Here is a 23,637-nt window from a genome sequence, read left to right on the forward strand (position 1 = left end):
AATCCCCCTGCCACAAGGGCAGGAAGATTTGCTCAGGTTATAGCTGCTGCTTCTCACAGCACAAAACCGCATGAAAAAACCTTCACCATTACATATTCTGTATGAATAGTAGGAACGAACCCATTTTTGCTTTGCTGTATGGATCCAGATGTTTCGTCTCTTCACAGTTTGCTCTCTAAACAGCCAACTATGTAGCCTAGGCTTGACCTTGAATTCAAGATCTCTTGAAAGCCTCCTAGGGGCAGAAATTACGTGTGCACACTAACATATCGACTGTAACAGCATCTTTTGTTTGCAATGAACTTGTATGCAAAGCGACCAGCATACTTGAGTATGGGGAATAACTTGATTAGCTAAACTAACAGTCCTAGACAACAGAAAATTGTGGAGTACCTCTGGGATTTGCTTACAAATCTCTCATGAATTAAAAAACTTTAATGTACTGTGTAATAAAGGTTATTGGATAAATAAAACTGCCAATGGCTGAAACCTCTGCTTCTGTAAGGCGTGACTTAGGGAAATCAGAATGCTAAGAAATAGTAAAAGCTGGGAATGAAACTCAGTGATAGCTTCTGCGAGAATCACTGGGTCCAACCAGCAGTACCGGGGTGCGGACAAATCACAAAGAACACCAATGTACAGGTATAATCAGGGAAGAGTTTAATGTGGACAAAGTATAGTCAAATATTTACTTATACCTGTTTACATGGACAGCAATATCCTCATAAAAATTATGAATACCATATTTACATATCCATACCATATACAATCAGAATCTAGGTTAGGGAATGATAGCAAAAATAAAAAAAAAAAACAAAAAACCCTGTTCATCCATACAAACAAACGTTTTACCGCTTAGTTCTTGCCCCCACTTCCACTTGCTAGCGCACCGGAAGGTTTACCTCTCTCTACTCTGAGACGCTGAAGCCGGGCGGAGTCTAACAACAGCTTCACCCAGCGCTGATTACGAGAGGGCCACGGATGCTACCCCGCCTTCCCAACGCCCCAGGTCGCCTCAGCAACGCTTTTGCCTGAGGCGCGCCGGGACACGTGACCAGCGCGTCACGTGACCGGTCAGTCGGCGTCCTCTCGCTGGGTGGTGTAGCTGCGCGCTGACCCAGCGGCCCTGCTGCGTCCGGCCTGTGTCATGCAGGAAGCGGGCCGCGCGTGGAGCTCCGCGCCCACCTGAGCTGCTCGCGCCGAGGTGCGGCGTGGCGGAGCCGCGCGCTCCCGGCCGCCAGGGGTGTGGCCGCTGGGAGGCCGCGACAGGTGGGTGCGCGGAGGTCTCGGCCGGGGAGAGGCCGCGTGCTGCGGGGCGGGGTCCGGTCACCCAATCCGCGGGCGGCCGAAGGTCTCGGGCGCGCTCAGGTGAAGTCCTGTCCGGACTGGGCTGTGAGGGCGTGCACCGAGCAGCCATCCCTGCCTCTGCCTCGGCTTCAGTGTCCACGTCCGAGATGGAACTGTGGATTCCTGCTCTCTGAGTGCCTGACGTGGCGTCTGGAGGGTGCTGCTCCAGTAGAAGCCCTGGAGGGAAAGCGTAGGTAGGCTGCTTTGCATTGTAATCGCCGCCCATTTGCCTGTCTTTAAAAATGTTTTTCTTGGAACCGACTTGGATTCTCCTTCATCTGAGTCAAGTTTTTAAATAGAGAACTTATTAGGGAGAATCATGATGGCTCATGTTCTTGTTCTCACGTATCTTTAACGCGACGAAACCTCCCTTAAAAAGAAAACACGCTTCTCTGAAAGTCCATTTGAAAGAAAAAAAAAGGAAGAAAGAAAGAAAGAAAGCCAGCCCTTTTCTGCCTCATTGTCTTCTGCACGTAAGGACACACCATAGTCGTACAGTTAAGATTTGTTATGGAGTGATTTTGGTTGGTTTTTTGTTTGTTTGTTTTTTGTTAATTTGATGATGTCTCAAGATACATATGATGTATGGCTCTTCCCATTATTTTTTCTTTATTTTGTTAGATTATATGTTATTCAATTAGTATAACTATCTCCTGGAAAAACTACCAGTATTTCTGATCAGTCCCAGGAGGAGCAAGTGTGCGTTTATATAATAGACTTCACACCTACTTGCTTGGTAGCTACTCAAAATGGGAGTGGAATACTTTATTTAGAATACTCAAATCACGTTCTGTGAAAAAGAATGTATGAATTACACTTGTCAGAATTGTGGAGTGACTTGGACTTTTTTTTTAACTAAATGTTGAAAATCTGAAGCAAAGGGGATTTTGAATTTTAGAGATTCAGCGTTTGAGACCCTATGTTCAAATAAATCAAACAAAATATCCTGTTTAATACAGTGAATGAAGATATACAGAGTGTGAAATTAAAGTTAAAATAAAGAGCAATGTGTACTTTCCTAACTTCTCGTTTCTGGAGATTTTATTGATAAGAGATGTACTGAACTTTGATGTTAGCAGGGAAGACTGCTGGGCATGGTGGTGCATGCCTATAATCCTGGCACTGGGATGGTGGAGGTGGTGAGGGGAGTGGATGTTGGCAATCTAAGGTCTGTGCCACCCAGGTGCAGTATGTCTTCCTTTCCAAGACAACTCCTTCCTTTACCTTCTCTTTAAGTTTAGGCAAACTGGGCTTTTGTCTGTTTCTTTATTGTTCTTTTTTGGTTTGGTTGGTAGATTCTTCTCTGGGTGTGGAAATTGTGTTGCATGTCTTGGCTACAAGCAGGATTATCAGATAAAATACAGGGTTCATAATTAAACATGAATTTCAGGTGAATACAAAAACTGTGGAACATACCTAAACTAAAAACAAATTTATCATTTATTTGAAAGCAGGGTTTAACTGTTTGCTTGTTTCTTGTTGCTAAATGTGACTGCTTTAGTCTAGCGCATTTGTCTCATTTAAACTAGCACTAGGAAAAAAATTAGCTCAAGCCCCAGATAGTATGGGATAGATTCTTCTGTTAAGCTTCCCTGTTGGGGGCTGAAGATGTGGTTCTGTAGTAAGGGGAATGTGTAGCACACATGGGGCCTTTGTCAGGTCTCCAATACCAACCAACCAACCAATGGGAGCAGAAAATGAAGAGCCCTCTTTGCTGTCAGGTGAACCATCTACTTGAAGGTCATTTTTTGTCACAGGGGTCTGTCCCTCTTTTTCCTCTACCATGTTCTGTTTCTTAACTTTTCTTTCTGAGGATTGAACATAGGGGCTCACACAAACCAGGTAACTGCTCTGCCACTTGTCTGCAGCCCACAGCCCGTTTTTAATTTCATACATGAGTATTGTATTGATATCATCTCCCTGTTCTTTCCATTTCTCCCTGTGTCCCCACAGCTCACTCTGAAACACATGGCCTTTAAGCCTTTATTATTGTTTTACACACACACACACACACACACACACACACACACACACACACTTATGAATACAACCTCTTGTCCCTTTAGTGTTGCTTGTATGTATATGTGGTTAAGGCTGACCACTTGAGATTGGAGGATTGGGTAACCTATCAGGGAGCTGACCCCTGGAGAAGATGGATTTGCTCTCACTCAGCAGCAATTACTTGCCTGTAGCTCTTCTTCCGATGGTGGGGCCTTGTAAGGCTTCCCTCATCCACACTGCAATGTCAGAAGGTATTGTCATTGTTCAGGTCTTCCCTAAGAAACCATACTGATGAGATTTTGTGGCTGCAGCTTCCCTGTCATATACAGAAGACACTATCTTGTAGCAGACATCCTGGGCATCTGGCTCCTCCATCTCTGCCCCCTGTCTTCTGATATGTTCTCTGAGTCATAGTAGTTATGTTGTAGATCTATCAATTAGGGCTGTTCACCCAACAGTCGGTTGTTCTCTGCATTCTGCCTCACATTGTGGCTTTCTATACTGGTCCCTGTCTGTCACAGAAAAGAAGCTTCTTTGATAAGGAGTGAGACCTATACTTATTTGTGGGTATGAGGATAAGTATTTACAATGCAGTTAGAAACCAAGCTGATTTACTAAAGTAGGTTCTTCTCTAGGATCATAGACCTCACCACTCAGGGGTGATGACTAGATTTATAATATGAGACATTTCCCCCTCCTGTTGAGCTGGCTTTAAGTCCAATTAGATGGCTATTGGTTACTCTCAGCAAAAACGTGTTGGTTCCTTAGTTACTTTGCTATTGCTGTTAAGAGACATCATGACAAAGGTAACTTGTAAAAGAAATCATTTAACTGGGGGCTTGCTTACAGTTTCAGAGGTCAGGTTTGTGACCATCGTGATGGAGAGACTGGCAGTAGCTGAGAGCTTACATTTGATCCACAAGCACAAGTCATGGGTGGTTGGGAGTGGGGATGGAGGCGGTGGGGGAATAAGCAGACTGACTGACTAGGCCTGGTGTGGGTTTTGAGGTCCTTTGGGTGGACCTCAAAGTCCACCTCCAGGGACACACTTCCTCCAACAAGGCCATACCTTCTAGTCCTTCCTAAAACAGTTCCACAACTAGGGACCAAACATTCAAATATATGAGCCTATGGGGTCATTCTCATTGAAACCACCACACCTTTGTTGCACCTTTCGGTGGTACATCTTGCCTTTCTGGTTATTGCTGTGGTTCGTAGGTGGTACAGCTGGATAGGATTGTTGGGTTATTTTCCTCATTGGCAGATTGCATAGCCCCTTCCAGTACTGTGAGAACTCGTCCTTAAGAAGTTTCCAGGTTGAATCCAGCCTGATTCCTCCAAGTTCTGTGTCTGAAATATGTGCTTTCTTTAGCAAAAACGAATTACCTTCAAACTTTGGGAGGCAACTAAGAGCAATGGCAGTAGCCTGTATTGTTTTGGTCTCCTGGGTCCCCTGACTAACCATTCCATGACTGACACGGGGCGTTGTTAGGCAGTCTGTAGCTTTGGAGGGGAAGTGTTGTTACTCCAAGTGGCATAACTTCATTTAAGCTAGTACACACATATGCACATACATGTCTATGTATTCTATGTATTTTATGTATTCTATGTATTTTAAGTAAACATAAAATAATCTGCTTTCCCATGGCTTTTTCAGATGTTCTTGATGTGATTTATTTCTCCTCCTTCTCCCTGTGCACTGCCCTCGTTTTCCCAGGAACATTTGTTGATCATCTCTTTTTTACTGTTGATCTGCATGCTGTTTTATTATGATAGCTCTGTAATACATCTTGAAATCTGGAGTGACAGTCTCTTTGATATTGTTCTTTTTGCTCTGGATTGCTTTACTATGTAGGATTGTGTGTGTGTGTGTGTGTGTGTGTGTGTGTGTGTGTGTGGCTTATATGAATTTTAGGATCTCCCCCCCACCCCATTTCTGGGAAGAATAGCATAGGGACTTTTTATTGAGATTACATTGAATCTGTAAATTGCTTTTGATAGGATAGTCATTTTCATAATATTAGTTCTACCAATATATGAGCATGGGAGTTCTTTCAATTTATTAGTGTATTTCTCATTCTCTTTATTCAGAGATTTGAAGTTATTATTGTAGAGGTCTTTCACCTCATCAGTTGAGTTTATTCCTAGACATTTTATTTTCTTTGAGGATAATGGGATTTTGTCCATGATCTCCTTTTCTAAGTGTTTGTTATCGGTGTCAGAACAGCTACTTAACCAGGCAGTGGTGGTGCATGCCAGTACTGGGAGGCAGAGGCAGTTGGATCTCAGTTCGAGTGAGACCAGCCTGGTCTACAGAGTGAGTTCCAAGACAGCCAGAGCTACACAGAGAAACCCTGTCTTGGAAAACCAAAACCAACCAACCAAAACCAAAAATAAAAACAAACAAACAAACAAAAAAAAAACAAAACAAAAGAAAGGCTACTGGATTTTGTAAGGTGATTTGTATCCAGCCGTTTTGCTGAAAAGGTTAATTATTTCTAGAAGTTTTGTGCTGAAATTCTGAGATTTCTTATGTATAATATATCCTTTGCAAATGGCCAATTTGACTTCTTTTCCTCTCAGTATCCCTTTACTTTCCTCTTCCTGTTTTATTGCTCTAGCTAGTGCTTGGAGTACTGTATTGAAAAGGAGTAGGGCAAGTGGACAGGCCTATCTTAGTCTGATTTTAATGTACTGCTAGTTTTTCTCCAGTTAGGGTGATGTGGGCTTCTGATTAGTTTTAATTTGAAGTCTATTTTGTCTTATCAGGATAGAGACTCATGCTTGCTTCCTGGTCCCATTTGCTTGGAATGGTGTATGTGTTTGCTTTCTGTTGCTGTGATAAGACCAAAAACAACTTCAGGAGAAAATGGTTTAGTTCAACTTACAGCTTAAAATCTATCATGAAGAGGAGTCAGGGTAGGAACTCAGTGCAGGAACCTGGAGCCAGGAACTGAAGCAGAGGCCATAGAACAAAGTTGATTACTGGCTTTTTTTCCTGTGGCTTACTCAGCCTGCTTTATTATAGCATCCAGGACCATCTGCCTAGGGGTGGCACTACCCACGGTGGGCTAGGGCTTCCCACATCAATCGTTAATCAAGAATATGCTCCACAGACTTGCCCACAGGCCAATCTGATGAAAATATTTTTCTTAATAGAGGTTCTCTCCCTAAATGACTCTAGCTTGGGTCAAAACTTAAGCAGCTCATATAGTTTTTCCATCTTTTCACTTTAGGTGGCTCATGTCTTTGAAGGTAAGATGTGCTTCTTGTAGACAGTAGATAGGTGGATTTTGTTTCTTAATCCACGCAACAAAGCTGTGTCTTTCAACTTGGAACTGGGGTTACTAATACTTAAAGTTACTATTTAAAGGTGTTTGTTGATGACAGCCATTTTGGGGAGGATTTGTTCGTTTGTTTTATTTATGTCTTAGTTCTATTTTGTGTTTCAGTATTACAGCTTCATTTGTTTTCTTTCTATATTCTTTTGGATGTGCTTATTCATTTATTCAGTCCTAAGTATTGCTTCTAGCATATTCTAGGGCTGGTTTGTTAGAAATAATTTTATTATTTTATGTGTATAGTGTCTGCCTGCATATGTGTGCACTGTGTATGTGCCTGGTGCCTGCAGAGACCAGAAGAGTGCATTGGATTCCTTACAATTAGAGTTACAGAGAGGTATGAGTCACCAGGTGAGTACCTGAAATTGAACCGAGGTCTTCTGGAAGAACATCAGTTCTTAACTGCTGGGCCATCTCCCTCTTCTTGGAAGTAATTTCTTTAAGCCTATTTGTATAGTGGAAAGTTTTTCTTTGTCCTTCAACCCCGATGGTCACTGGGTACAATAGTCTGGGTTGTCATCCGTGGTTTATTAGAACTTGAAGAGCATTACTCTAGGCTCGGGTGGCTTTGGAAGCTTCCCATTAGAATTCAACCATTGCTCTGATGGGTTTTCCTTTATGTGTGATGTGTGCTTTCTCCACCTCTCTCTTTCTCCCAGTACTCTCTTCTTGTTATGTCTATTAAATACTTTCACTGTAATCTGCTGTGAGGAGTTTCTTTTCTGGTCTTGTCTACTTGGTTTGAGTGTGTCTTTCCTCAATTTGGGGATGTTTGTTTTGTGGTCTTGTTGAAGATCTGATCTGTGTAGTTGATCTGTAATTTTTATCTTCATCTGTGCCTATAATTAGAAGACTTTCAAGGTGTCCAGCTGTTTTATGTGTTCTTTTCATCTGTTTTTTTTAAAAAAACTTTTCATAGTTTTTGCTTGAGTAGTTCAAATCTTTTCCATCTTCAAGTCTGGCAGCTACTTCTCTTTGATTCTTTCTACTTCCCAGGCTCTCCCCTGAGTTTTCTGGTCATGTTACTGAGTTTCATTTTAGCTCATGTTCCCTTCAGATTTTTTTACCTCTTTTCTGAATGTAGTTTTCAAATCCAAAATTGTCATTGTCATTTTATTCAGTGATGTCATTCAGTTATGTTTTCTTGGCTGTTACTCAGGCAAATATTAGAATCCTCATTAAATTCATGGAACTGCCCGTCCCCATTATTTTTAAACTTCTTTGAAATGTTTGATAAAGTTTGTGATTATTCTTTTAAATTATGTCCTGGAGTTAATCTAGGTAATTCTCACTGGATCTCTCTCTCTCTCTCTCTCTCTCTCTCTCTCTCTCTCTCTCTCTCTCTCTCTCTAGATATCCAATCCATTTATCCTTTCATATTATTTGTGTTTTTGTGTTATGACATGAGCACCTGAGCATGTAGACTTTTTTTTTTAAATCGTTGTATGTCTGATGTGAGATTGTAGTCTGATGCAGAAGCTGGTTACTAGAGCTGTACCAGGGACAGCCAGTGCCTGTTGATTGAGGATAGCCCAGTGAAGAGGTGTTGCATGATCTACATGTTTGTGTCTAGGCTTGGTATGGAGTATGTTCAGGGGCTGGTGAAAGGCAATGGGACTTGCATTTTTTTTTTTTTTTTTAGACAGAGTCTTACTATGTAAAACTAACCTCAAACTTAAGTGTCTTTGCTCAGTGTCCTTTTGCCCTAGCTCTCCCAGTGCTGAGTAACAGGTGTATACCACCATCTCTGGTGCACACTGTTAACTTTACTATTGCTGAGTTGTGTTTTCATGAAGTTGGACTATTTCACTTTCTTATTAACAGTGTCTGAGAGTTCCTGTTTCTGTCTAGTGAGCCTGTATGTTCACCAGTGTTTAGTATAAGAAAATCAATTATCTAATGAAGGTCCAGTATCAGTGTGCCTAAAGAACTCTTCTTAACGCCAGTAAGATAGTAGTAAGTACTTTATACTATCTGATTCTACCACTTGCATGCCAACCTAACAGTGTAAAGAGAAAGCTCAACCAAAAAGTAAGCAAAGGATTTAAATGGGTATTTCTTCAGATAAGACAAACAACTGACTAGTAAACACAGAAAAGAAAATGCTGAAGGGAAATACAAATAAAGATCACAGTGAAGATCTAGGATGTAATCAGAAGTCTAACTTGGGTCATAATCACAAGGCCAAGAGTTCAATCCCCACCCCATTTACAGTGAAATAACACATCACACTTACTAGAATTACTAAAATTTTGAAAAGATGGTTATAAAAAGTGTTGGCGTGGTTATGGGAAATTGGAATCTCCATATCCAGTAAAGGGAGAATACGCAACAGTGGCATTTTCTGTAATGCATACACAAAGTGATATAGCATGATGTTGCAGTTGCACTTCCAGGTAATATACCCGCGAAGAATATAAATATGACCATGCCAAACCTTGCACATAAACCTGTGCTGCTTAGAGTAGCAGCTGACTGGGGGTTGGGCATTGGAAACTCAGTGCCATCCTGCCTCATACTAAAACCTCATCTCAAAGAAGAAAAATTGTGGGAAGAAGATGGTGTGGGTACTTAAATATATAACTCACTCTTGCCTTCCTGTCTTGGTTGGCATTTAGTATGCCCCGGTTTTTCCCTTTTATAATGGTGTTGTAGTAACCATTCCTCTGTGTGTCTGTATGTGTATACACACACACACACACGTGTGTGTGTGTGTATGTATGCAATTTTTTAAAACATTTGTGGAACGATTTTTACATTATAGAGTTCTGAAAATAGGACTGTTTGTATTGGGTAGTGGAGTTGTTTACCTTATATTTAGTGACATTCTGCTTCCATTAATGAAATGTAGGTGCTTTGTACATCCTGTTTTAATTTTCATACTGGAGTACATGGCCATCTTAAACTCTTCAGTTACCTTTTCCCTACTCTTGTGTTTCGTTATAATCCTATTTTTAGTGAAATCAATAATTAATATTTAATCAGTGACCCATTCTTGAATCATAGTCACCTAGGAGACTGTGACTATATCCCATCTCATTAAAAATTTTAGTTATCTAATTTTCTCTCTGTTTAATTCTGGTCACTACATTGTAGGAGGAGTGATGTCAGCCACTTTCAGTTATAGCTTGGAATGTCTTTCAACATTGACCTAAGACCCACCCCCTCCCAGCTAACACACATACTAACTCACTAACACACACTCTCTCTCTTTCTGTCTCTCTCTCTCTCTCTCTCTCTCTCTCTCTCTCTCTCTCTCTCTCTCTGCGCCACCTTGGCATAGCTACAAACTGAGGAGACAATTTAAATGTAAATTTAAATTGTAACAAATGTAAATTTTATCCCCCCCCCCCCCCCGTTGACCATTTGTCATTGTTTCATCTTCCCTGTGCTTTTTTGGGGAAGTTTTTCTTTACTCCAGACCAGTGAAATAGGAACACAGTGATTTGTTTGCACTCAAAATTTTGAAAAAAAATCTGTTAAATAGTATTGAAGTAACAATAGCAACAACTACATATTTTTGTAATGCAAAATCCAACAGATGTTGGTATTGTCTCCTCAGTTTGTAGCTATGCCAAGGTGGCAGAGAGAGAGAGAGAGAGAGAGAGAGAGAGAGAGAGAGAGAGAGGGAGGGAGACGGAGAGAGAGACAGACAGAAAGAGAGAGAGTGTGTGTTAGTGAGTTAGTATGTGTGTTAGCTGGGAGGGGGTGGGTCTTAGGTCAATGTTGAAAGACATTCCAAGCTATAACTGAAAGTGGCTGACATCACTCCTCCTACAATGTAGTGACCAGGGTTTAGCCACATGACATCTAACATAATTGGAAGAAGACATGAAGATGCAATCTTATCGATTGCTCAGGAATAGTGAACTGCCAGCTGTTCCACTCCTCAGATTATTTCATTCTTCCTGGGACACACAGCACACAATACTCTGTGAAGAAGGTAGTCCAGAGGCCCTTCCAGTCATGGCTGTCGGTTCAAAGTACAGATCTCTGTCTTGTTCATGGCTGTCAGCTCAAAGTACAGCTCTCTTGTCTTGGAAGAGCCTCTAGGAAATGCTTGAGAATATGAAGCTGTCTTTAGGTAGGCTTCTCTCAGTGCTTCATGCCGAAACCGAGCTTATTTTAAGTACAAATGCTTTAAAGTATTACTAGAAGCCTTAAGTTTAACCCTGTTGTGACAGTTGTAGGGATGTTCTTGGACTTACCCAGAAGGAATATAAACTTGGAAGGATGACTAGTGTCACTGGTCACCGCGAATTTACCATATCACCTCTGATCTGGGTTTGTCAGTGTCATGAGGATTATACTCCTTCCATAGAGGTCCTTGTGAAATTAACTGAGTTACAGGCCAGAATCTATGTATACAGAGTACACCCCTGTTATTGACATTTGACCTAGATATTTATTATGGTAGTGAGGAGTAATTATAAAAGTGCAATTTATCACAAAATGGGATTTAAAAAAATTTACCAACTTTTTTTTTTAACTTCACCACAAAACTTTAAGAAACTGTAGTCCTGTTACATAATTACTGTTTGGTACAACTCTGAGGGCAGGACCCAGAATCTTCAGTTTACCTGCAGCTTTCCCAAGTGGCTGCTTGTGCACTGGCAGGGTCTTGCTTTTCTTTCTGCCTCATTGCATATGTACACCTGTGTATATGCCTATGTGTGTACCTCTGTGTGTCTCTGTATTGTACCTGTGTGTATACTTGTATGTGTATACCTATGTATATGTGTACCTGTGTGTATATGTGTGCCTGTGTATGTACCTGTGTGTGTGTGTGTGTGTGTACCACGGTACTCTTGTGGAGGTAAGAGGATAGTTATCATATGTAGCCGTCCAGTGGCCATGGATGAACTGGGTTCACCTGAAAGGAGGGCTAGAGATGAAAAGGAGACAGAGGGGCGAGAGAATCATGGAGCCAAGACAGAGTTTTCTGATTAATGCTCAAAGTTTAATATTCAGCACTGCAGTTATATAGGGGAAGCCCACTGAACCCATCCTTTGTTTCAGCTGGATAATGTTGCAAAGCAGGCTCATCGGGCAGTCTGTTCTTCTAAATTCTTGTAGGAAGTTGCAAGTGTAAACAAAGCAGGTGACTTCACATAGGTGTTATGGTCCTGTGGCAAACAGGGTCTGTTCAGCCTGCTTAAGGCTGGGAAGGGCACGCTCATACCATGTCAGTCCTGAGGATCAGACTCAATGGTCTTGTCATCCGTACATAATTGTATGACATAAAGGGCTAGGTATAACACTATTCAGGACAAAAGGACATCTCACAGCCTAGAGAAGAGAAAAAGGCTAGGAGTTGGAAGACCAGATGATGTGAGAGAAACTTCAGGGCTGATGTACTGAGAATCATTAAACTTTGTTCATATGTTCAGATTGCGGGAGGCTCTATTGATTCATCACGATGGACACAGTTCTGTGTTTCTGTTTCTTAGCTCTGCTGGAAATTGGACTTCTGACCTCAAGCTTGTGAAACAAGCACTCGCTCTACCAACTGTTCTATATCCCCAGCTTCATGTTTTATTGCTTTTTTTTTTTAAAGATAAAATAGAGTTTTGTAGTCTCTTCTGGTCTTGAACTCCTCCCTCAGTGTCCCACTGCTAAGACTGATGTATGTATTACCTTGCTGACTTTCTAATGGGCAAGCCTAGAGAAGAGAAAAAGGCTAGGAGTTGGAAGACCAGATGATGTGAGAGAAACTTCAGGGCTGATGTACTGAGAATCATTAAACTTTGTTCATATGTTCAGATTGCGGGAGGCTCTATTGATTCATCACGATGGACACAGTTCTGTGTTTTTGTTTCTTAGCTCTGCTGGAAATTGGACTTCTTCCTGTTTAGTGTAGAGATGAGCCACTTAAAGCTGCAAGTACTCCCTAATACTGGGGACAAAAGGCAAGTTAGACATGCAAATGATATTTGGGAGGTAGGTCAGAGTTATTCAAGCCTTAGCCAGTCGGGGTACTAAAGGACTTCCCAGCCATCTGGCCTTCATCAGAGGAAATTATGGCTCAGTAAAAACAATAATCAATGTGATTCAGTAGTCATGGCGATAACTAAGCTCTGACAGTGTAGCTGTGTTTTTGAGTGCTTGCTTGCTTGCATCTGGTTTGGGTGGAAGTTCAGGCTGACTATTATGTTACCAGTTTTTACAGCTCCACTCCTGTAGATCTGTCCTTTTTGACAGTTATTTTCATCAGCACTGATATTTTCTCCTTGACTGGCCTTCAATACTTGCCACCTTTCTCCTGACTAAAGCTGGGCTTGTGCATGAGTCCTTCTGTCCTGATGAGATACTCAGCTTAACTTGTCATCATTCTGTGGGTCTTTGCCAGCTCAGCAGGAGGTGTTTGCCGGCCTGGGCAGTTTTGATAGTTGTTATCTTCTCACTCTTGCTGCTCGGAAGCAGCATTTGAAGAAACACAAGATAATGCCAAGAGAAGGCATATTCTTCTTGTGTTTCCTGTGCCTGAGGTAGAATTTTGGTACCCAAAGGAACAGTTCTCCTACCCTGTCGTAGCATCTGATTTAGTGGAGTGTGTGTGTGTGTGTGTGTGTGTGTGTGTGTGTGTATGTGTGTATGTGTGTTTTAAAGGTCCTAAAATTACATAGCTGTCCTAATCCTCTGTCTTTTTCCTGATGAATTTGAATTGGATACTGCCATGATAGTAACTTTCCTTTGTATGGGGAACTTCCTTGTGCATTGTAGGATGTCAGTAGCATCCCTGTTCTCTTATTAACTGCCAGTAGCACTTAAAAAAAGCCGTGGGGAGCAAAGATGCCTCCAAAAATCACTACTGTTGAAGACCACTGATGTACTGATGCCTCTCCCTGGCCCTCTGCTAGATTAAGGTCATCCTACTCCTTGTCTGGTTGTCAGTGTTCCCAGCCTTGCTCTTCTCCCCTGAGCGTTGTGCTTTGCTAGTGAGGTGCAAAGTGTACAAGTGGAAGTCAGACTCAGGAGGTAGGGCAGAGCTGGCACTGCAGCACGCAGATGGGTGTGTTTTGGGGTGGTGGCTAGTGATTAGAAGGTTAAATGTCTTTTGACATGAAAGTGAGCAGATGGCACTTCACAGAACATAATTAGGTATGTGCTGTCTGTACTATTCAGAGCCTGCCTTGGGGATTTGGGTTAGGAAAGAAAACTTCAGGGATTGTTTTTTAAAATGCTTTTATTTGAAAGAAGCTGGAAACAAAAGAAACTTCTGTTTGATTAACTTCCATATTTAAGGGGTCTCTAGCTAGAGTCCATTTCTTTGGCATGTAAGAAGGGGTGTGGATGTGTGGGTAGATATGACGCAGCCAGTTTTTACTGAATATAGCTGAGAAGGGTCTTGAGGTACTGAGGGAGCAAATTGGAAGGTGGGGAGAACCCCCCAGGTGAGAAATGTTAGCTTTGTCTGAGCTGGGTAGAAGGGGTAGGCAAATTAGATCTCAAAGCAGGAGGCTAGACCAGAATTTTACCCCCATTAATATTTTCATTGGTTGCTCACTTTAGTTCTTAAAATCTAGACTTTAATGAGTTCCCTTTTCCTTAAGATCATCCAGAATACCCATTTTGTAAACTTTAATCTCTTGACATTGTTTTTTGCAACTTTTCCCCCAATTTTAATATCTTTTAATGATAGGATGTTGATGTTGTGGTTATAACCTAGTTTCCATATTGTGAACATGTAGATCATTATAAATAATTTTACTACTTTATATAAATACCCTTTGGTTAATGACTTTTATTTTTGGAATGTGTTTGTATGTCGGGGTGTGTGTGTGTGTGTGTGTGTGTGTGTGTGTGTGTGTATGTGTATGTGTGGAGCAGGTATTGCTGCACTCCTGGAGGCTAGAGGATGATGCCAGGTCCTGCTGCATATGGTCTCTTACTGAATCTGGAGAGAATCTGTCTACTGTCATCATGCTTGTACCACATATGTTCTCACCCATTGAGTCACCCTAAGTTCCTAATATGTGGATTTGAGTTTCAATCCACAGTAGAGGGCATTAGTATTTTTAAAACTTTGACTTACATAGTACTTCCTCTTTCTCCCTTCTTTTCTACTTCAGCCTGCCTATCCCTTTGTCATAGTAGGCAAGCCCAGGGCTTTCTGGATGCTGTAACTTCCACTTCCAAAAGCTCTCAGATATTAAGGGTCTTTTTTCCTTCGGTATTTATTTGAAACATTTTTTTCTTCTTTTCCCATTTTGTCTATTGCTGTGATTTCAAGCTTACAGAAAAGTGTGAGTGTATAAGGATCTGCGGTCTGCTCTTTGTTAGAGTCCCGGGGTATTTTACCCAGGAGCCAGGCCCTTTTCTCCTTTCTCTTATGAATTCTCAGTTGTCTTCCTGTGCATTGGTGACTAAACTCTGTGTAGCAAATCCCTGGTCATCTTTCTGGTGCTTTACTGTTGTTCTGTTCTCTCTATCCGTATCTAATCCAGAGTCATGCTGGGTTTAGCTGTCATATCAGACTCTTGACATGGAATAATTCCTTAATCTCTCTTTGTTCTTGACATCAGTGTCTTTGAAGGGTACCAGCCAGTTATTTTCTAGAATATTCCTATATGTATTTCTCTGTAGTTGCCTCATGGTTATATTCAGTTTTAAATTTTAGACAACTATAAAAAAACAAAAATATTTGTATTCTTCACAGTATAATATAATAGTAGCCATATAATGTTAGTTTGTTACATATTAGTGATAACATTGGGAACTTGTGGTGAAATTGGTGCCTGCCAGACACTGCTTTTTTCTTTGAAGTTAGTTAAACTCTCTCTACCTCATCATACTTTTGCTCAAGACTTTTGCCTAAGACTTTTTAGTCTTAGGTTTGAATTGTGTTTTATTTTTCATCCAGATTTCTTTGTGTATTAATTGTCTCCTATTGTGAGGAAGAACTTTCCCTCCTGCCACCTCCTGCTTGTTATTCATTTGGTTATTTATTTGAATGATATATATGCATATTCTTATTTAGTAACACATAATTACTGTAGTTTATGTCTTGTGTACATATTTTTGCACACATCTATATTTTTGTCTTATGAATCTTTATTTGTTAATCTTTCTATAATAAAATATAAGATTAGATAGTTTATATGATAAAATATTCAGGAATATTAATTTTTCAAATGGATGTGGTGCTACATACCTTCAATCCCAACCATTAAGGCAGATGGAGCTTTATGAGTTTGAGGCCAGCCTGGTCTAAATAGTAAGTTCCTGACCAGACAAGGTTTCATAGACAACCAGTGGACCCTGTATTACTTTTGCTTAATACACTCTTGCTTTTTTTCTCTCTCTCCAGTCTTCCTTAGCTGTCTGTCTCTTAATTGGAACATTTATGTAGTCTCTTTATATTTAATGATTGATTATACAGCTAAGCCTAATTTTTAGCGTCTGGGGAAAAAAAAAACCAAGATTGGTTAGTAACCCTGCACTCAGTACTTTTGATGTGCTTTTGATATCTCTGTTCCCAGATAACGCTGAATAAAGCCACTGCCACCTCAGTTCTTACTCTGCAAATAGCAGCCATCTCTCCTCTACTCAGCACTCCTCACAGTTAGCACATCCTCCCCCTTCTTGAGACAGAGTCTCACAGTGTAGCCTTCATGGCCTTGTACAGGCGTGTGATCCTTCTACTTCAGCTTCCTGAGTGCTAGGATTACAGCTGTGTGCCTGGCCTACAGTGTGCACCTTTTTGGTGGTGTCTTGCTCAAAGTGACTCCTAACTTTAGTTTTGGGATTTGCTATAGTGTTCCTGAGTACAAGAACATGTGATGTGCCTGTGGGAAAAAATATTTGTATAAATAGAGAAAGAAAGCAAGACTAGGAGACAAACAGACAAAAGTAAATTAGATCCCTCTAATTCACAGACATTATTATGCCTGTTGTTTTCTGTTTTCTTGTTATACTTTATATTTCTTTATTATATTATTTCTCTATATAATTAAAGACTATCTTTAATTATATAGTTAAATATTATATTTTATCTATCTATCTATCTATCTATCTATCTATCTATCTAATATCCTGACTGCAGCCTCTCACCCCTCTGACCCCATCTGTGTCTTCTCTATTTTCTCCCATGGTTTTCAACCAGCCACATATATCAAATTATAATAAAACTGTACACTTTTTCTCCTATTAATGTTAAATGAAGCAATTCAGTAGGAGGAAAAGGTCCCAAAGGCAAGCAACAGAGTCAGAGGCAACCCCTGCTCCCACTGTTAGGAGTCCCACAAGGGGACCAAGCTACACAACTGTAACATATGTGCAGAGGGTCTAGGCCAGTCTCTTAATGGCTCTCTGGTTGGCAGTTTGTGAGCCTCTATGAGCCCGTTAGTTGATTCCGTGGGTTTTCTTGTGGTATCCATGACCCCTTTGGCTTCTACAATCTTTCTTCCCCTCTTCCACAGGATTCCTAAGCTCAGCCTAATGTTTGGTTGTGGGTCTCTACAACTGTTTCTATCAGTTCCTAGGTGAAGCCTCTCTAATAATGGGACTAGCCACCAGTCTATGAGTATAGTGGAATCATTTTGTTTGTTTATTTATTTATTTATTTTTGCCATTCGTGTTCAGTTCTGGCCTAGGTCTCTGGGCTATATAATTTCTGGTTCCTGGCTCTGCAGGCAGCTCTGGTGGGCTCCCTCTCATGGTGTAGGTCTCAAGCTGGACCAGTCTTTGATTGGCCATTTCCACAATTTCTATGCCACCTTTAACACCAGCACATCTTGTGGGCAGGACAAATTATAGGTTGAAGGTTTTGTGGCTAGGTTGGTGTCCAATTTCTCTATTGGAAATCTTGCGTGGTTTCAGGAGATGGCCAGTTCAGGTTACATACCCTGCATTGCTAGGAGTCTTAGCTGGAGTCACCCTCATAGATTCCTGGGAGTTTCCATTGCACTAGGTTTCTAGCTTGTCCCAGAGATGCTCCCCGACCTCCGCTCCATTCCAGTTGTTTCTCCTAGTACTCTCTCCCTCCATCCTTTCCCACCTGATCCCCCTGTTTCCATCCTCATGCCACACCAAGATCCTTCCTTTCATCCATTTGTGATGTCTATTCTATTTTCCCTTTACAGTGAGATTCATGCATGCCCCTTTGAGACCTCCTTATTACTTAGCTTCTCTGGGTCTGTGGATTATAGCATGATTATCCTATACTCTATGACTAATACCCACTTATAAGAGAGTACATAGCATGTTTGTCTGTTTGGGTCTGGGTTACCTCACTCAGGATGATTTTTTTTTCTAGTTCCATCCATTGCCTGCAAATTTCGTGATGTCATTGTTTTTAACTGTGTAAACATACCACATTTTCTTTATCCATTCTTCAGTTGAGGGACATCCAGGTTCTGGCTATTATAATTAAAGCTGCTGTGAACATAGTTGATCAAGTGTCCTTGTGGTTTGGTGGAGTATACCCATAGATTGATTCCCAATTTTCTGAGAAACCACCATATTGATTTCCACATGCTGCTATTTTCAATATTTTCACTCTCTCTGTCTTCCTCTTGATCTTCCTCTCTCCTCAGTGTCGTCATCGTTGTTGTTGTTGTTGTTGTTGGTGGTGGTGGTGTGTGTGTGTGTGTTTTGCTGGCTATAGAATACTGGTCAACAACTCATTTTGTCAGTGTGTCGAGGACAGCGTCATGCTGTCACCTGGGTTTCTTATTGCTAGTGAGAGCCAGTTGTAGAGATCACCTGTTTTTCTGGCTATTTTAAAATCCTTTCTTTGTGTTTATTTTGAAATTTATTATAGCAAGTCCATGTGTAAAGTTTCTTCTATTTATATTACTTTGTGTGTATTGTGATTCTTTAATCTAGATTGGGATCTCTCATTTATTTTTTTATTTTTAAATAATCTTTTTAAAATTAAAAAAAGTTTATTTTATTGTATGTGTAGGGATATTTGCCAGCACGAATGTCTGTGCACCACTTGTATGCTTGGTGCCCAGAGAGGCCAGCAGAAGGCATTGGATCCTGGAGTGACAGATACTTATAAGCTGCCTGATGGATACTGGGAATTGAACCTAGTTTTCTGGAAAAGCAACCAGTGTTCTTTACTACTGTGCCATCTTCTTAGCCCTTTATCTGTTTTTGAAAATGCCCTACTTTTATTTCCTCACATGTAACTTATGTTCTCTGTTTCTCTGGGATTCAAATAGTCTTCAGGAGCCCACGCCATTATATTCTTGTCTGCTTGTCTCTCTTTAATAGTTTTCATTTCTTAATGATGAAAAAAATCTTTAGTGGTCTTTTAGCTATGCTTAATCTGTTGATTCATTCATTTGGCTTTGTTTTAATCATTCTTACTAATTTCTAGAAGTAGTGTTTTCTTGTTTAAAATTACAAGTATTTGTTTATTTTGTGTCCTGTGTACGTGCATGTGTGTGTGCGTTTGCCATATCACATGTGTGGAGTCAGAAGACAGTTTGTGGAATCAGTTCTCTCCTTTCATCCATGTGGGTTAGGGGACTAGAACTCAAATCATTAGGCTTGGCAGCAAGTACCTTATCCTACAAAGCCATCTTACTGGCCTGTATTCTTTTTCAAGGTGTCCATTTTTTGGTATTTTTTTGTTGTTTTCTCATTTAGTTCTTTTATTTAAATATTTAATATTCTCTGAGAATTGAATGTTCTGAGAAAAGAGCAAGAATGGCATATGTAGTTTGTGTTGCCTAAGGGTCTTTCTCATAGAGAGCTCTTTGTGAAAATGCTATTTTTATAGTTTTTTTTTCCAGACTTAACCTATAGTGATCTAAATGACTTCAACTAAAGATTATTTGAATTCTGTCAGAAAGTCAAGAGCACTTTGTTCTGGGCAAAATTAACCACTTAGCAGAGTTAATGTCCTCAGTTGTGTCTTATTCTTTTCCATGGCTTCCTGTGAAAGAAGGGTTTCAGTAGAAGATGGGGAGATACGACAGTAGATGGGAAGTAATTAAAAAAAAACTATCTAGCTGGAATTTTTGTTTTAAATCAGAAGGAAGAAAATATTTTTGGAACCAACACTGGGCATTTCATCTTAAAATTCAGCCTTAGAAGAGGACAGGCATCCCCAGAGTTCATCACTTTGCTGCAGTTCAGGACTGCAGACTCAGGCATTCAGAGAAGAGGGCTGTGGTGCTGCAGAGCTGCTTAGGATGCAGTTTGTTTCCTGCAACACTGAGCTTTCGATTTAGCAGCAGCTGTGAGTTCAGCTACATGATGAAGGTTTTACAGGTTCCCATTTGTTGTTGACCGAAGAATGAAATGGATTCTCCCCTAGTCCAGCCTCAGTTTATCTTTCCTTCCACCTATTAATGACATGAAATACTTCATGAAGAGTTGCAGTCCTGTGGTGGAAGGCATTTAGGAGGTTGTGGATTGGTTGGATTTACATAGCATTGTGACAGGTTATTATTGTGCCAGGCAAACTCAAATTCACTCTCGGTGACATTCTTTAGAATGAAAGTATTGTTTTTGTTTGAAATACATTTTCCTGTATAGTGTAGGCTGACCAGGAACTTGGAATCTTCCTGCCTTGGTTTTCCAAATTCTGGGAAATTTATGGGCTTATCCCACTGTGCCAACAAGATTTGTGTTTCAAGAACAATTGATGATGTCAAGTATTGTCAGGTGGCTGTGTAGCTAAAGTGTGGGTATATACCAGAAGCAGAGCAACTTTGGAGACAGTCTAGTTTAGGAGGAACAGCCTGGTGATTACCAGCAGTGTGCCAATGATAACAGTTAAGTTCTGCAGGTTCTGGAGTGGCATTTCCAATGCTAGGCCCATAGCTTCCTCAGGTGAAAACACTTCTTTGAAGCTATCCGCATTGAGAGGTTACAGCTTTACTTTAAAAAAAAAATACATTGGATTGGAATGTTTATTTTATTGGAACAAGGTGAGAATTGTTCTGTGATAACGTCTGTGTTAAATTTTATTGGTTTTTATCACATATTTCTTCTTTGGACCTCAATGTGTTCTACTTCACATATGCTTTATTTCTTTCAAAATGGAAGTTTTATTTCATTATAACACTGCAAATGAAGAAAGACAGTTTAGATAGAAAAAGCAGAATTGTGCAGTGCTGGTTACACTCCTGTTGCAGTTAGTTGATATCAGGTGCATGTATCCATGAGAGTAAGCACTCTTACAGCCAGCTGACGTCGGGCAGAGCTGATGCCCCGTGCCACTGTAGAATGTTTTTAATACATTATGTTAAATTATTGTTATCAGAAATGGTTTTAAAAATTTGTAAGTATATGTGTATGTAGTATATATACATGTATATATGTGTATGTTTACGTGTGTGTGTGTGTGCAGCTGACTGAGCTGGCTTGGCCAGCTGGGGACATAGCCTACTGGGTAAAGAGCTTACCAAGCACACATGAAGCCCAGGGTTTGATCCCCAAGACTGCATAGAAAACCAAGCACATGCCTATAATCCTAACATTTGTGCCTTGGATTCAAACTAATAGAACAAGTACTTGACCATTCTTCCTTCCACATACTTCAGGTATATCTACTTATTCAGGATTAAAAAGAAAACACAATTAGACATCATTGTAGCATGACCCCAGCCAGTTCTGAGACTGAGGCAGGTTTAATTTTTTCCCCCAATCTGCTTTTATACCATTTTAATTACATGCAAGTAATAAGATCAGTTCTAGGTTGAGGAATAAACACAAATAGTCAAGGAATAAGCAAGGCAATAAACAAAGTCCCAAGATCACTCCTGTGATCAAGGACTTATCAGGATGACCAAGATATCTTAGCCTACTTCCCTGTCCTAGCCCACAGTCATATTCTTGACTGAATCCTACTTCTTTGTTCTAACCTAAAATTAGATTCCTTCCTGAACTAACTTCTCTGTTCTAGCCTAAAATTAGATTCTTGCCTGAGCTTACTTCCTTGCCCTGGCCCAATGTCAGGTTCCTGCCAAGCGGCCCCAAAAAGCTTTCCACACCCAGCCCTGAGTCTTTCTCTTCTTTGATTTGTTTTCTTATTTTACTCTAGAGTTTATCTCCAGGACTTTATGTTTAAAAAAAAAAAAACGCATGAGAGAATTGAGCTGCACTCTGTCTCTTGTATTGTTGGTAGTACAGCTGGAAATAGTCTTTTAGAAATTTGAAGGTGTTTGTATTTTGTAGTGCTGTGGAGAGGTCTGATTTAATTTGCATAGCCATAACCTATTGGTAGAAATCTGTATAATTAATATCAAGATGAAGTTATAATTTCTTAAATGGTACAAAATTTACTTTGATTTCAAATTTAAGGTTTTCATTGGTATGAGCTTCTTATTGATATAAAAGTGAGATGAATATTGATACTCTCATGGGTATTGTGCCTGTATAACACATTTAGGAATACAAGGCTTAGACCCAGTCCTTCTTTAACTTTTTTAACTGATTTGGGATGGTTAGCCTATGAGTTAAGGGACTATAGCAAATTCATGGTTTTGAGTTTATTGTTAGGGTGTTTTCCATATTTTACTTAGAAATAGCTGAGAGAAGTTAACAGACAACAGTCCAGGTTACCTTACATGGATAGTTGGTTTTCAAAACATCAGAAGTCCATAGAATTGACACTACAAATATTTCTATATTAATGTTCATTTTGATTAGAGAACTGTCTGCTCCTGACAGCTTCCTGTCGTGGATTCTAAGAAGAAATTGAGCATCCTTGGAGTTACTCCAGTTGTGTGGTGACAGCCACTAGGCAAGAATTGCCTCTTTCCATCTACAGACAAATTACTGTCCAGAAAAGGACACACTTGCAGAATAGTTGACTGATTATATCTGCCTAGACAGAGTAATCAGCCCTTAATAATCCTGCATCACTAAGGTCTGTCAGATGATCCTGGGCCAGAAGGCTGAAGATTTGATGCTCCAACGTTCGGTAGTATAGGGGCTTTCCAGGTGTTCAGCAGTCTCTATAAATGGACTAAGGTTTAGAAGCTATGCTTTGTGCTTCCCATAATTTCAGTTAACTCAGTCATTCTGGATTTCTGATGGGGTTGAAGACCTATAGTCTCATAGCCAATCCTGGCTATTTACTTTGAGAGAAAAGATCTGAGTGGATGGTTTTCAGCTGACATTCATTCTAAAGCCAAGAAACTTTTTCTTTTGAATTCATTGCATCAGGTACTTAGTGATCTTTCAGCCTGGGGCTTATCTCTTTTTGTCTTCAGGTTTCTTGAATTCTTCCTGGTTGTTTAATTTCTGTGTTTGTAGCCCGTTCTTTCTGAGTGGAACTATGAATACTCTAATACTCACAAATCTTTTGTCTGCCCTTTCAGTTTTGATGTATTTTTTTTCTGTCCACCCCTAAAAAGATGACTGAAGCAAAAAGTACTTAAAATTCTCTACTGACACTAGATATTTTTGTTTGTGCATAGCCATATATATGTCAACCACTCATTCTATATATTTTCTTTGGGGAACTTATATGAAACTGTTTATTAGGAAGGAGATAATTTAAAAATATGCAGAGAGAAGCCTGGCTGACAGAGAAGCTCTTGAGTAGCCAAGTGAGAAGAGGGCCAAAGGACTCCTTGTACATTCTCAGTGCCCAGGGAGCCCATTTCTTTTTTTTTATTGGATATTTTATTTATACTTAAGATGCCATCCCCTTTCCCCATCCCCCCCCCCGCCTTAGAAAACCCCTATGCCATGCCCCCTTTTCCTTTTTGCATTTATACATTTTTTTAAAAAATGTTAATCAAAGGCTTTATAAGTTTGGTAATGGGGAGCCCATTTCTTTACATCACACATGGTAATGTCATGAAAGGACTGGCACCTAGTTCATAGTCCTGGTAGAAGGAAACTGAGAAACTTGACAGTAAATATGTTGACACACCAAAAGTAACTGATCCTATGGTCAGATCCAAGGTGCCTTAGGTAGGGTTTCTATTGCTGCAAAGAAACACCAGGACCAAAGAGCAAGTTGGGGAGGAAAGGT

The 23,637-nt window shown here is 40.3% G+C and overlaps 1 protein-coding gene across 6 annotated transcripts in view; it reads left to right on the top strand.

The window, feature by feature from the left end:
• The first annotated feature begins 1,056 nt into the window (after nucleotides 1-1,056).
• Marchf8 (membrane associated ring-CH-type finger 8) overlaps nucleotides 1,057-23,637 on the top strand; it is an 84,070-nt gene continuing 61,489 nt past the window's right edge. For 2 of the 6 annotated variants that reach the window (XM_034511572.2, XM_076940347.1), the window contains exon 1: nucleotides 1,057-1,541. The gene's annotated coding sequence lies outside the window, so the exon portion shown is untranslated. Of the gene's footprint in view, nucleotides 1,542-1,574; nucleotides 1,821-23,637 lie in introns of those variants that run through there. The other 4 variants (XM_034511574.2, XM_034511576.2, XM_034511577.2 and 1 more) reach the window with 3 other exon arrangements.

Source organism: Arvicanthis niloticus, chromosome 9 (genome assembly GCF_011762505.2).
Source record: "Arvicanthis niloticus isolate mArvNil1 chromosome 9, mArvNil1.pat.X, whole genome shotgun sequence".
Classification (NCBI taxonomy): domain Eukaryota; kingdom Metazoa; phylum Chordata; class Mammalia; order Rodentia; family Muridae; genus Arvicanthis; species Arvicanthis niloticus.